At 37.5% G+C, this 14,613-nt stretch overlaps 1 long non-coding RNA gene across 1 annotated transcript in view; it reads left to right on the top strand.

Annotated features, from left to right (window-relative positions):
* The window catches only part of LOC101725189 (uncharacterized), a 67,747-nt gene extending 54,354 nt beyond the window's left edge, over positions 1-13,393 (top strand). Inside the window, exon 3 of the long non-coding RNA XR_204779.3 lies at positions 13,172-13,393. This is a non-coding gene — a long non-coding RNA (uncharacterized LOC101725189). The remainder of the gene's footprint in view (positions 1-13,171) is intronic.
* Positions 13,394-14,613: the final 1,220 nt, after the last annotated feature.

The raw sequence follows: 14,613 nt of genomic DNA, 5'->3' as shown, positions 1-14,613 counted from the left end.
ATTGACAATTAAAATTTTATTTATTATTAAAATATTAATAAAATCTAATTTATCAATTCTTTCTTTCATGGATTGTGCTTTTGATGTTGCAACCAAAAACTCCAAGATCCAAGGTTCAAGGCAATTTAGATTTGTTCCTATATATTATCCTAGGAAATTTGCATTTTATAAAAATTAAGTCTTTGATCCATTTTGAGTTAATGTATCACAGGATGTAAAGTTTGTGTCTAGATTCTCTTTTTTTTCTTTTCCTTCTTTTCCTATGCAGGTGGATATCCAGTAGTTATTCCACCATTTACTGAAAAGGTTACCTTTTCTCCATTCTATTATCTTTTCACCTTGGTCAAAGACAAGCTGACTGCATTGATGGGGACTTCTGAACTCTTAGTTCTGCCCTCCTCAATGTCTACATTACATGCCTTGGTCACCATTACATCATGGTGAGTTTGAAAGTCAGCTAATGTCAGTCCTCAAACATTGCTATTCTTTTTTTTTTTTAAGAGTAGGAAAAATTTATTGGGAGAAAGAAAGCTTCTGTCTAAGAGAGACAGAAGGGGGACCGGAAAGTGGGTTGCCCACACACCCCACTCTACAAAGATGTTTTATACAGCAAAGCCATGTGGTGAGGCGGGTACAAAGTGGGACAAAATTATAAGACCCAATGGAAACTTACAAGGTGGGCATGAGGTGGGACAAAGCCATGACCAACCAGTAAGATTACAAATACAGTCACCCAGATAATATTGATTAAATGGGGGTCAAATGGGGGAGCAAGTCACATAGCAAGCTTACAATGATTTTCAGTAAGGTGGGGGTCAGGGATATTTCCTGGAGAGGCTGGGCTAAGACCTTGACCCCTCATCCAGGTGATTGACACCTGTTTAGAATATCAATCACTGCTATTCATCCTAATGAGTGTGGTAGTTTCTCTCCTTTTACAATGCTGGCCTTCAGTGCATGTGTCTTCACTCTCCTCCATGTTGGCTCCTCCTGGGCTGGCCCTGTCTAACTGCCTACAAGATATCTAATAAATTTACCTATCTGCAATATTCCCCTGTCTGAAGAAGTACCCCTAACTGCTGTGAAGGGGCAAAGGGCAAAGACAGTTCTGGCTACTTCCAGCTGAAGAGGGTCGTAGTTTTGATCAGCAGTTAGAGTTACTCTACAGGGGATCTATCTAAAGGCCCTGCATAGGTGCCAGGCATTGTCATCTTGGTAGCCATATAGCTTTGAGTCTGGAGGAGACAAAAGCCAAACAGTTAAGAATATATGGGCTAAATAATAAGGTCAGCAGGACTGCTATGAATATAGCCAACAAATTTTTCCACTGGGAGGAACTTAGTAATAGCCTCCTGCAAAGAGGGTAAGGAGAAGGTCCAGGGGACTTCAGAATCCAACATAAAAATTGTATTGTACAGTTAGTTTAGCAGTTATGAGCTGTTTACAAGGTCGATCTGGTGGATCACAGTAAAAGAAGTCTAGCACATTTGTCATTGGTCCCATTAGTATGACTGTTTGGAGTTTGGCAGCCTCTAGGAAAGAATAAACAAAACTTTTAAGAAACTAGAACATGCGTACTCTAAGCATGAGTACACTAGAATGAAAGGGCAGGTTGGGGAGAAAGTCATACTTAGAAATTGAAATAGTGATTGTAACCTGCTGGCTCTTAGATTCTTTCATTGATAAAGGTTATGTATAAGTCTGGTACTTTAAGAAGAGACAATTGAAAAAATTTTGCTTAAAAATTTAAAACTCTAGCTGAGCTCTTATAGATTTTGCCATAGTTTTTTCCTAATGATCCATAACTGTGGTCAGCTACTGGTGGAGCTAGAAACTACCAGAAGGTGTCAGTGACTGCAGCCCCTTTTTATATCTAGCTTTATTACTATGGCATTATTTTATACCCCTTTTGGTCATTCTTTTCTGCTGGGTGTTTAAGACCAAGTTAAAGTGAACCCCCTACCAAGGTCGCGAGTCATGTAGAACACACCAAATCAGCCCGCACCCAGGCAACAATCCACTGGACACCCCCCCACCTCCCCCACCCCCGCTCCTCTGTAGAGCCAGCTGGTTCCACACTACAAAGACACAGAGGACACCAGACCACCAGACCACTGTACTGAGTCCTGCCTCTCCTGGCCCAGAGGTAGGGGCTTCTGAGCCACCATCCCACTGCTCCTGGTCCAGAGGAAGGGGCATCCTGGCCACCATCCCTTCTGCTGCTCCCAGACCACAGGAAAGGGCTTTTGGGTCACCATCCCTACCGCTGCTCCCAGCCCCTCTCCCACCTCTCCCAGATCAGAGGAGGTAATCGGTGCAGGTGCCAACAGCACGACTCATCCCTGTAGTCAAAATGAGAAAACACGCAAATAACTCTCAAAACCAGACTTCCAGATCACCTACACCAACCCCAAAGGGAAATGAAATGGAACATTCTCATACTCAACCACGTGGACCCACTGAACCGGCAACAAGAGGGGATCTGGAAAAAATAAAATCAGAAATAATTTCTCAGATAATAGGAGAAATTGTGCTCCTAGTGCAAGACATGATTAATAAATCTAGAGAGGAGCTGAGGAACATGATGGAATCCCAACATAGGAAACAAATGGAATCCATAAAACAGATGCAAATAGATTTCCAGGACATGAAAAACTCCACTGAAAGCCTACACAGCAGAATGAGCCAATGTGAGGACAGAATTTCAGATATAAAAGATAAGATTGCAATTAATGGCCAGGAAAAGAAAAATTGCTTCAAAATTGTAAGGGAACATGAGAAATCAATCCAGCAGCTGCCAGATGATGCAAAGAAGAATAACATAAGACTGATTGGAGTCAATGAAGAAACAGGAGAGACTGCAGATGACATAAAAAAACTCTTCACAGAAATAATGGCAGAAAACTTCCCAAGCAGGGGAAAAGAGCTTGACATACCAATAAGTGAGGCATATAGGGCTCCAAATAGCCTTGATCAAAAACAAAGATCTACACATAGGCATATAATTGTTAAGATTCCAGAAACTCAACAGAAGAACAAAGTTCTACAAGCAGTTAGAGAAAAGAAACAAATCACATACAAAGGAAAGCCCATTAGAATCACAGCAGACTTCTCAACACAAACCATCAAGGCAAGAAGAGCTTGGAGTGACATAGTCCAAACCCTAAAAGAAAACAGCCTCCAACCCAGATTGATGTACCCTGCAAAACTATCTTTCAAAATGGATGGAGAAATAAGATACTTTCATGACAAAGAGCACCTTAGGAACTTCGTGAATACCAAACCAGCACTCCAAAGAATTTTACACAATATCCTAGGAACAGACATTGAGGATCACAACCCCAGGAAGCAAAACAAAATGAACTCATTTGGCATGACAAGAAATTAAATGTAAAGGGGGAGAACCAACAAAAAGAAAAAGTCATGGCAATGGCAAGTCAGTATGTTTCAGTTATAACCATCAACATTAATGGTCTCAATTCACCAATCAAAAGAAACAGACTGTCAGAATGGGTCAAGAAGCAAAATCCAACGCTATGCTCCATACAAGAAACACACATAATTCAAAAGGAAACTCATAGACTGAAAGTTAAAGAGTGGCAAACAATACTTCATGTGACAGGAGCCCCCAAAAAAGCAGGAGTAGCTATCCTCTTTGCAGATCAAGTAGATTTCAAACCAACACTGATTAAGAGGGGTAAAGAAGGACACTACATCTGTGTAAAGGGAAGAATCCAAGAGGAAGAGATGACAATCATAAATATCTATGCACCAAACACTAGTGCACCCAACTATATAAAACAAATACTAACGGACATGAAAAGTCATATATGCACTAATACAATTGTAGTGGGGGACCTCAACACCCCACTGTCACAAAAAGATAGATCAACTAGACAAAAAATAAGTAATGAAATACTAGAACTCAATCGAATTCTTGAACAAATGAACTTAACAGATGTTTACAGAGTGTTCCACCCCACAAAATCAGAATACACATTCTTCTCAGCTGCACATGGGTCATTCTCAAAAATAGACCACATACTCACACATAGAACATGTTTAGGTAAGTGCAAAGGAATTGAAGTTATCCCCTGTATATTATCAGACCATAGTGCAATGAAATTGGAGATCCATAGCAAAAGAAACTTGAAAAATTTCATAAACACGTGGAAATTGAACAACACACTTCTGAATAACCAATGGGTCACAGAGGAAATTAAACAAGAAATCACACAGTTCCTTGAATTAAATGACAATGACAATGCAACATATCGGAATCTATGGGACACAATGAAAGCAGTCTTATGAGGGAAATTCATAGCAGTGAATACTCATATTAGGAAAACAGAATGAGCCCAATTAAACAACCTGATGCTGCACCTCAAGCTTCTAGAAAAAGAAGAACAGGACAACCTCAGAGCTCATGAAAGGGAAGAAATTATAAAGATCAGAGGAGAAATCAATGCAATGGAGACTAAGAGAACAATACAAAAAATCAATGAAGCCAAGAGTTGGTTCTTCAAAAGAATCAACAAAATTGACAAACCCTTAGCCAACCTTGTCAGAAAAAGGAAAGAAAAGGCCCAAATCCATGCAATTAGGATTGAAAAGGGTGAAATTACAACAGACCCAGCAGAAATCCAGAGGATCATCAATACCTACTTCCAGAACCTATATGCCAATAAGATGGACAACACAGAAGAAATGGGCAGATTCCTAGACAGGTATGAACTACCAAAGTTGAAAGAAGAAGACCTAAAAATTCTGAACAACCCAATATCAACCAATGAAATTGAAAATGTAATTAAAAACTTATCAACTAAGAAGAGCCCAGGCCCTGATGGCTTCACTGCTGAATTCTACAAGACATTAAGAGAGGAACTACTGCCAGTACTGTTTAAACTCTTCAATGAAATTGAAAGGGAAGCAATACTCCCAAATTCATTCCTGGAAGCAAGCATCACCTTGATCCCCAAAGCAGAGAAAGACCCAACCGAAAAGGAGAACTATAGGCCAATCTCACTAATGAACATAGATGCAAAAATCCTTAATAAGATACTGGCAAACAGGATGCAGAAGATCAACAAGAAGATCATACACCCTGATCAAGTGGGATTCATCCCAGGCATGCAGGGATGGTTCAATATATGCAAATCAATCAGTGTAATACACTATATCAATAGAGCCAAGGACAAAAACCATATGATTATCTCCATAGATGCAGAAAAAGCATTTGACAAAATCCAACAGGTATTTATCATAAAAAACCTACAAAAAATTGGAATAGATGGTCTCTACCTCAAACTGATAGAAGCCATCTATGCAAAACCAACACCCAATATCATACTAAATGGTCAAAACCTGAAATCCTTCACACTCAAATCAGGAACAAGACAAGGATGTTCACTATCACCACTCTTGTTCAATATAGTTCTGGAAACATTAGCCATGGCAATTAGACAAGAGAAAGAAATAAAAGGAATAAAGATAGGAAATGAAGAAATCAAATTGTCATTATTTGCAGATGACATGATACTCTATATAGAAGAGCCCAAGAACTCCACCAAAAGTCTTTTAGACTTAATAACCAAATTCAGTCAAGTAGCTGGTTACAAGGTCAACACACAAAAATCAATAGCTTTCCTCTACACAAATGACAGACTCACTGAGAGAGAAATAGGGCAAATAATTCCTTTCACAATAGCATCCAAAAAACTGAAATACCTAGGAATCAACCTAACTAAAGAAATCAAAGACCTCTTCTCTGAAAACTATGGCACTCTGAAAAGAGAGATTGAAGATGATATCAGAAAATGGACAGACATCCCCTGCTCCTGGGTAGGAAGGATTAATATAGTGAAAATGGCCATACTTTCAAAACTGCTATATAGATTTAATGCAATTCCAATTGAGATCCCAGCAGCATACTTCATGGACCTTGAGAAAACAATCCAAAAATTCATTTGGAACAAGAAGAGACCCAGAATAGCAAAAGCAATTCTAGGTAACAGAGACATGGCAGGGGGTATCACAATCCTGAACCTGAAACTATCCTACAAAGCTACTGAGATAAAAACCGCATGGTACTGGCAAAGAAACAGACCTGAGGACCAGTGGAACAGATTAGAAGATGCCGAAAAAACTCCAGACACACTCAGCCATCTCATCTTTGATAAAGGAGCCAAATACCCTCACTGGAGGAAAGATAGCCTCTTTAATAAATGGTGCTGGAAAAATTGGGCTTCAACTTGCCAAAGATTAAAACTAGACCTATATCTCTCACCATGCACTAAACTAAAATCAAAATGGATTAAAGATCTAAATATTAAAATAGAAACTCTGAACCAGTTGGAACAGAGGTTAGGTAGAACTCTTGAAAACATTGGTGGAGGAAAAGATTTTATGAACAAAACCTCAGGTGCCCATGAACTAGCACAAACAATCAACAAGGGGGATCTCTTCTTATTAAAAGGCTTCTGCACGGCAAGAGAAACCAACAGCAGTGTGAAGAGACAACCCACAATGTTGGAAAAAATCTTCACCTGCTCTTCCTCAGACAAAGGTCTACTATCTCAAATCTATAAAGAACTTCAAAAGATCAGACCTCCCAAATTTAAAGACCCAATCTGAAAATGGGCATCTGAAATGAACAGACACTTCTCAAAGAAGTAGAAATAGCAAATAAATACATGAAAAAATGTTCAACATCACTGGTTATTTGAGAGATGCAAATGAAAACAATGCTGAGATTCCATTTCACTCCAGAAAGAATGGCTACTATCATGAAATCAACCAGTAACAAATGCTGGCGGGGCTGTGGGGAAAGAGGAACCCTGCTCCACTGCTGGTGGGAGTGTAGACTGGTGCAACCACTGTGGAAATCACTATGGAGATACCTCAAAGAACTAGGACTGGAAGTCCCATTTGACCCCGCTATTCTACTCCTGGGAATCTTCCCCAAAGATTTAAAAGAATCATACCACAGTGATATATCTGCACCCATGTTCATAGCAGCACAGTTTGTAATAGCTAAAACTTGGAAACAGCCCACATTCCCATCAACTGGAGACTGGATAAAGAAAATGTGGTTTTTCTAATAAACTAGAGTACTACTCAGCCATAAAAAATGAGAAATTAGAGACATTTATAGCTAAGTGGATGCACATTGAAGCAATACTCTTAAGTGAAATAAATAGGACACACATGTGTAAATACCGAATAGTTTCTCTAGTGTGAGAAACTGAAAGTGTAAATAAGGACTAAAATGTACAATAGGTAATGTGAAATAGGAAGAAAAGGGGCAAAGGGGAAGGAAGTGGGAGGGCTAGGAGAAGGGATAGAAGGGAATGGGATTAATATGAGAAAATGGAAAAATAGGAACAAAATCTTTGTAAATAGGGAGGAATGGAGGGGTTGAAGGGAGGGCGGGGCAAGGGTGAAAAATAAGAACCAAGAGAGACTATGTAAAGGTGCAAATTTCCAATGATGAATGTCATTATATTGTATACCTAAAATGTACCAATGATTAGAATGAATAATTGATAATGTGAAATAGGAATAAAAGGTCCAAAGGGGTAGGGGTAGTGGGAGGCACAGGGGAAAGGAAAGAAGGGAAAGGAAAAAATGATGAGAAATGGAAAAAATGGAAATAAAGTCTTTGTAAATAGGGAAGGGTGGAGGGGGTGAAGGGAGGGCTAGGAATGGGGAAAAAATAAGAACCAAGATGCATTACATAAAGGTACAATTCCCAATGAGAAATGTAATTGTGTTGTATACCTACAATGTACCAATAAAAGAATTTAATACAAAAAAAAAAAAAGAATACATGCCTGAAAATGTCTTCTATTTTAGTCTCCTATCTGTTTGGCAGGCCAGTGGGGGCCTTGTATAGGAACTGCTTCTGTTCCAGTAGGAGCCAGTTATTCCCCTGGCTCTTTGAGCTTCCAAAATTAAGATAATATTTGTCTCTCCATGTAGTAGCAGCTTGTAATACTACTTGTCTCTCATTAGAAATCAATGTTTAAGAGCAGCAGCACATCTTTCTAATCTAGTCCAATGGTCTGAGTAAATTCTCCAAAGACTTCAATGTTCATAACAGGATCATCTGAAAACTTTCTTAGGTCCCATTTGATCTGTCTTAGATCACTGAGAGAAAAAGACACATGAACACCAGTAGTCCCATATTTGCCATTTACTTCCTGCAAGGGATGTTGCCTTTGAGGGACCTGAACAATTTAACTAAGGATGGGTATAGCCCCAGGGAAGTTAATTATGGCTGGCCTAGGTATTCCACCCTCAGCACCTGGTAGTTAGGGCAAGGAGTAGCCTCAGGTTTAGAGGTACTGAATGTCTTAAGGGTGAGGTGTCTCCTTTTTTATGGCCCAGATTTACATTTGAACACAAGCAAGAATTACTTCTTAATTTAAAGAAAACTCAACATAAGAGTATTTTGACCATTTCCTCTCTTTTACAGTATAATTCTAATTGTGAGATAGCATCATAGTACTTTTTTCTGTTTACTTGGCTTTAGGTGGTAGACACACTGACTCCAGTGTAGAGAAATGCTGAATTGCTCTTAATATATTCCAAAGAAGTAAGAGGTTCAGATATGGAGTTCCTAATCTGAAACAAGAGAAACAAATATGATGTCCCATAAGTCTCTGCTTGATTCCTGTGCCCTCTAAGGCATCCCCAGGGCATCCCCCAAGGTTCATACCATTCCAGGGTAGGTAGCTACCATCTGGAGAGAGAACCAGATAATAAAACCAGAGTGGACTATCTACCCTTTACCAGCACGTGATCTTATCTTCCTCAGGGAATTCATATCCTTACTCTAGTAAGTACTCTTAAAGTGCAAGTTACTATTGACTTCAGCCATAACAATCATGTTTAGAGAAGTATTGCTAGCAAACCAAGAGATTTAAACCATTGCTTTTTAGTTCCTTGAAAGAGAGAGGAAAATAGGTCAACAGTCAAATTAGGGCACTTTTCCTGCTAAAGAGATCATCTACAAAGATGGTAAGTCAGAGATTCTGCCCTGGGCCATAGGGCAGAGAAAGCTCTGAGACATTTCTGTTGTCTATCAGTCATTTAGGCAACTTTTATTAGCAGCAATACAAAGCTACTCCTTTAAGGTCCATTTTAAATTCACTAAGTATTTGAAACTCATAGGTCCTCCTAGTGGCCACAATCTACATAGTAAAGGCACTCCTCAATTTCCTATGCACGTATGAATGAAGAGAAATCCTGGCTAAAGTAGTCCCATATTCTAGTTAGGATGTAAAAACACAAATGTAAGTTACTGATTGTTATTTTCCCTAGTGTAAGACAAAACAGTTGTTTGGAGTTGCCTTAATCTGACTTTCTGGAAGGAGGAGCAGTCTGACTACTAGGAATTTGGAAATGAACTCCCAACAAGTTGGAGAAAAGTTTAAGGGGAGTTTTTAACTCACTAGCAGAAAGAAAAAGTCCAAATAAAGCTCAAGCTGGTTAAACATCCAAAAATCATCATATAGCATTTTATAAGTCCACAGTCAACATTCCAAAGTCCACAGGCTATCAGCAAAGGTATTTTTTCCCCTATACACATAAATGATGAAGACTATGTCTAAGAGGGAGAAAAGGTTAAGGTAGCTTTTACTCTATCAAAGATTTGTTTTGTGCATTTGACTAAAGGTCTGTCTTATTATAGTAGAGAAACAGTCCAAACCTGTAGCTCAACCGTTAAGGGAGGCTTCAGAAAGGGCTCTGATGGCATCATTTCAGAACACTCCGAGACAGAGGATATCTGATGATCACTGACAGAGTCCCCCTTTCAATTCACTGAGGAGTCCAGATGGGGCTCCATTCTATTATCTTTTCACCTTGGTCAAAGAGCAGCTGACTGTACTGATGGGGACTTCTGAACTCTTAGCTCTGCCCCTCTGAGTGTCTATACTGTGCTGCCTGGGTCACCATCACATCATGGTGAGTCTTAAAGTCAGCTAATGCCAGTCCTCAAACATTGCTATTCTTCAGTTTTATGCTGGCTGTTCTAGGTCTTTCACCTGTCCACATACAATTAGAATCAGCTCATCAGTAGTCACAATGTACACAAAATAAGTCTCTGGGATTGCGTAAAGGAACACAGGAAGAACTTGCGCCTGGACAGTATTGAGTCTTCCTGTGCATGAGTATGGAATTTCCAAATTATTTAGTTCTTTGATTTCTTTCATCAGTGTTTTATAATTTTCCTTATAAAAATCTTGAACATATTTTGTTAGATTCATACCTAAGCACTTAATTTGTTTGCAGGTTAATGTTTTTAATTTCCAATTATATATTAGTTCATTTATGGTGCATAGGAACCTTATTTGCATTTTTGTGTTAACCCTGTGTCTTGTGACACTGCTGCAACTCCTTATAAATCCCAGGAAGTTTTCTGTCCATTTTTTTTTATTGTCTCCTGATAGATTTCCCTCCAATTTAGGGTGGCTGCTATATATAATAGCTACCTTCTTTCCAACATGTCCCTACTCCCACCAAAAGAGTAACCTTAATACTTGCTCTCCTCCTAGCAACTAGTGACATCACAGGCTTCTCTAGTCCCTAGCCACTACCTCACTCAACCCCACCTCAGCTCCTACAAGCCCCAGCCCCACTCCTATAAAAGGCACTTGCTGCCTTTTATAGGAGCCATATTGCTTTTGGAGCCATATTGCTCCTGGCCATATTGCTTTTGTCTCTCCTTTGTTCGGAGAAAACCCCGCAGATCTATTCCCCTAATAAAGGTTTGTTGTGGCCTGGTCTGGTCTTGGTTTTTGGCCTTTTACCTGACATATCCATATTTATGTCATCTATAAACAAAAAAGTTTTGTTTTGTTTTTTCATTCCTAGTCTGTACAGCTTTTCTGCTTTGTCTTTCTTGCATTACCTAGGACCAATTTTTCATACTCCCTTTGAGCAGAGGTAACCCTGTTAGTCTTTAGATTTTCAATGAATTGGATTAAAGAGTTTGGGAAAAGTTGGACTCTCCCACCAGTTACATAAAATTAGCTTTCAACAGACTAAGGTCTTAACAAAATTCAGAAAGCCATGTCAGTGTTAAGTCCAGCTGAGCATATGACTGTCTCACACAGGAAGCTATGGAAATTGGATTTACCTAGGCAGCACCTTGCTGCATAGGGTTCCAAACCCATCAAGCCCTGCACTTTTCCATAGCATTTCCACCACACTGGAGCTCATCACAGAGCCCCATCTGGTAGCTCTGGCTCTAACAAGGCTAGAGAATGTTGCAGGATTTTCCCTGAAACCCAACCTAGCTGGAATCATCAGTGGCTCTGGACAAATGGATGAATATCTACAATTAATGCAAATCCTCAGCCTACCTAGTACCCCAAGACTGTAATCCCGGTGCTCCCGGAGGCTGAAGCAGGACAATCACAAGTATAAATCCAGCCTTGGCAACTCAGGAATTACTCTCAAAATTGAAATTGGGCTGGGGATATAACATAGTGGAAAGGCCCTAGATTTGATCCCCAGTGACAAGAAAAGAAAAGAAAAGAAAAGAAAAGAAAAGAATTTGCAAATTCTCATTGTTATCTAGTACTTCTTTTCTTTCCTTTGTCTTAAGATTTTTAAATCAAAATATTTATACTTAATTGTGAAAATATACTATGAAGTATATTATCAAATATATTTAAAATACAGTATCTATATCTCATTTAGTCATAAAAAGTATAATATAGAATAAAGTATAAATATATAATACAATTAGAATTAGAAAAATATTTCTTTAGAAAACATTTTGAACATAATTGTTATCAAATCCCATATTCAACCACTGCTCACACTATATCACATTTGTCTTTCTTTTTCGCATTCATCCTCTACACTTACAAACACAGATTTCCAAAATGATTTCAAAGTCATTTACAGATATTTGTCACAACAACATGTGTCTATAAAATGAGACTCTTTCTGCATTGTAATATACTGATATCACACGTATCAAAATTATTATCCTTCTAATGTGATCTGATGTTCAATTTATATTCTATGCCTTCTCCTTTCCCATTTTCCAATGGAGTCTAACCAAGAATGGGCATTGCATTTGGATTTTAGAGCTCTTGACTCTCCTGTGTACATTTTTATTGAAGCATCACGTACATATTTTTGGACCTCGTTACTTTGCTTGGAACAGAACCTTTGTGTTGATTTTTGGACTTACTGAGATAAGACATATTTACCACACAAAACTGTAGATTTTCTTCTAATAATTCATCTACCTCCATCTAATAGATTTTGATGTCGCCTTCTCATTATCATTCAGCTTGATGCATTTTATATTTTTCTTGAAATACTTTTCTTTGACCCAAGAATTGTTTAGAAAGTTATTATTTAAATTCAAATCTTTACTTTTACTTTTTAAATATGGCTACCAGAAAAAAATTTAAACTATATGTAAATTATTTAAATTATGTTTTCAAATTACATATGGAGGTTTTTATTATATTTGTATTGGAGAGTACTGTATTATATTCTTACTAATTTTCAAACTTTGATTTATCTGTTATAAGAATGTCTTTGGTTTGTAACAAGTTAAAGATTATACTCTGCTCTCCTAGTTTTGTAGTATTTTCATTAAAATAAGATTTTACTTCATCATATTATTTTTCCCCATGTATTAAAACAATTGTATCTTTCTCATGCTGTATAATAGGGTGCTGAATTATATTAAAAGTACTGTTTCTTTTTGCTTTAGAATTGGTCTTTAATTGATAGTAAAAATGAAAATTAAAGGTGGAGAATGGGAACTCTGAGTTAGAAAACTAAACTCACAATAACATAGAGTCACTGACATCAAGGTTACAGAGTCTTTGCAATTCATTGAAAGAAATGAATGAGCTGAGCCAGGGATGTGGCTCAGTGGTTCCATCTCCTGCCTAGCAAGGACAAGGTTCTGAGTTCAATCCCTGGTATCAAAAAAAGAGAAAGAAATGAGTGAGCAATTAAGAAAGGTACTAAAAATCATACCCAGAAAGTTGTACAATTGAGAAGGCAAATCTAAAAAGAATGATGTTCCTGCAGTTTTGTGAGGTCACCCAAACTAGTATGGTCTAAAGTTTACATGAAATGTGACAAAATAAAATCTCAATTGATCATCGTCATTTATTTGCTCCCAATCTAGAGAGAAGAAAATATGCACCCTGACAATTTCACCTTCTTCATCCCAAGAATCATCCACACATCTGACAAGAGTCTCCTTCATCTTTTAGAAAAATGATGATATTAACTGGCACCATTATAATTACTTCACAATCACCTTAACATAAGATATTAATTACCAAAAGTCACCTTTGATTTAAAAAACTATGTAAATAAATGCAAAGCAGAATCTCCTGAAGAAAAAGTTTCACTGATTTTATATTAGTTTACAAAATAATGCTTCCAAGACTTTCAGGCAGACTAAAAAACATCACGTTTGATAATTGAAGCTATTTTCCAATTTCCTCCAATACTCCACTATTATACTTCCCCCATCAGAACCTAATTCTCATGGATATTTTACTGAGCTCGCTCCACAACCAAGATGGTAATCAAGGCATGGATGGGAAGATGATGTAAATCTTCATGTTTAGCACCTTGCATTCTGGTTTATTCCTGCATAATGACTTAACAGATCTTACTCACAGGCATTACACCAGAATTAGGGTAATCATCCATTTTCAGGTCTCAGGCATACCACACAGTCATCGTTCAGTAGTAATATTGTGGAGTAAAAAATAAGCATTTAAAATCAGTGTGGGACTTATAACCTTAATGAATAAATTCTCTACTCATTTCTACTTCTCTAGTTGGGATGGAGTTCCTGTTTGTCCATTTATTTCCCCCAAACCTAATGATTAATTTTGAATTTTGAAATACTGTATTAGTTTCAAAAGACTCTCCCATGTATCATGCCCTACCTTTTTTTTCTTTTTAAATTTCTGGCTTACTTCCATCCTTATCTATTTTCAAGACTGATTCTTCATGCTTTTGAAATTATGTAAGCAAAATAAGTTAGAAAAACAAAACCACAAATATAAAACATAAAAATGTCACTATATTAATTTCTCAAGAGAACTAAATGAATACTCTTACATCAAAACAAAATGCAAACTGTCTTGACTTTCTTTATTTTTAAAATTTTATTATCTATAATGGAAATAATTGATTTTTAATCACTATAGTTGTGGAAGAATATAATTGCACTTTTAGAAGAAAGTAATTGTACTTGTAGAAATATATTATTCTGTGATCGACTACTTCTATACTAATATGCAAATAAAAATTTCCTTCCTTGATACACCTAGTAGTATCTTTATCAGTTTTGGAGCTATTAATGGATTAGACTGAGTTAGAAATCATGATGTTATGTGGCAACAGTACCAATACTTAGTGACTCTAGCCATATGACTCTTTTCTTTTCTTTTCTTTTCTTTTCTTTTCTTTTCTTTTCTTTTCTTTTCTTTTCTTTTCTTTTCTTTTTTTAACCAAAGAGAGCCAGAAGTGTCATAGACCAAATTCAGGCTGCTTCTTGAGAACAGTAAACATTTAGAGCATTAGTTAAAGGGAAAAAGTAGACAACTT

This window comes from Heterocephalus glaber, unplaced genomic scaffold (genome assembly GCF_053883595.1).
Source record: "Heterocephalus glaber isolate CG9 unplaced genomic scaffold, H.glaber_assembly_v1.0 deba00000122, whole genome shotgun sequence".
Lineage (NCBI taxonomy): Eukaryota > Metazoa > Chordata > Mammalia > Rodentia > Bathyergidae > Heterocephalus > Heterocephalus glaber.
The sequence above is the reverse complement of the archived record's forward strand: the minus strand, read 5'-3'. Positions and strand labels throughout refer to the sequence as shown.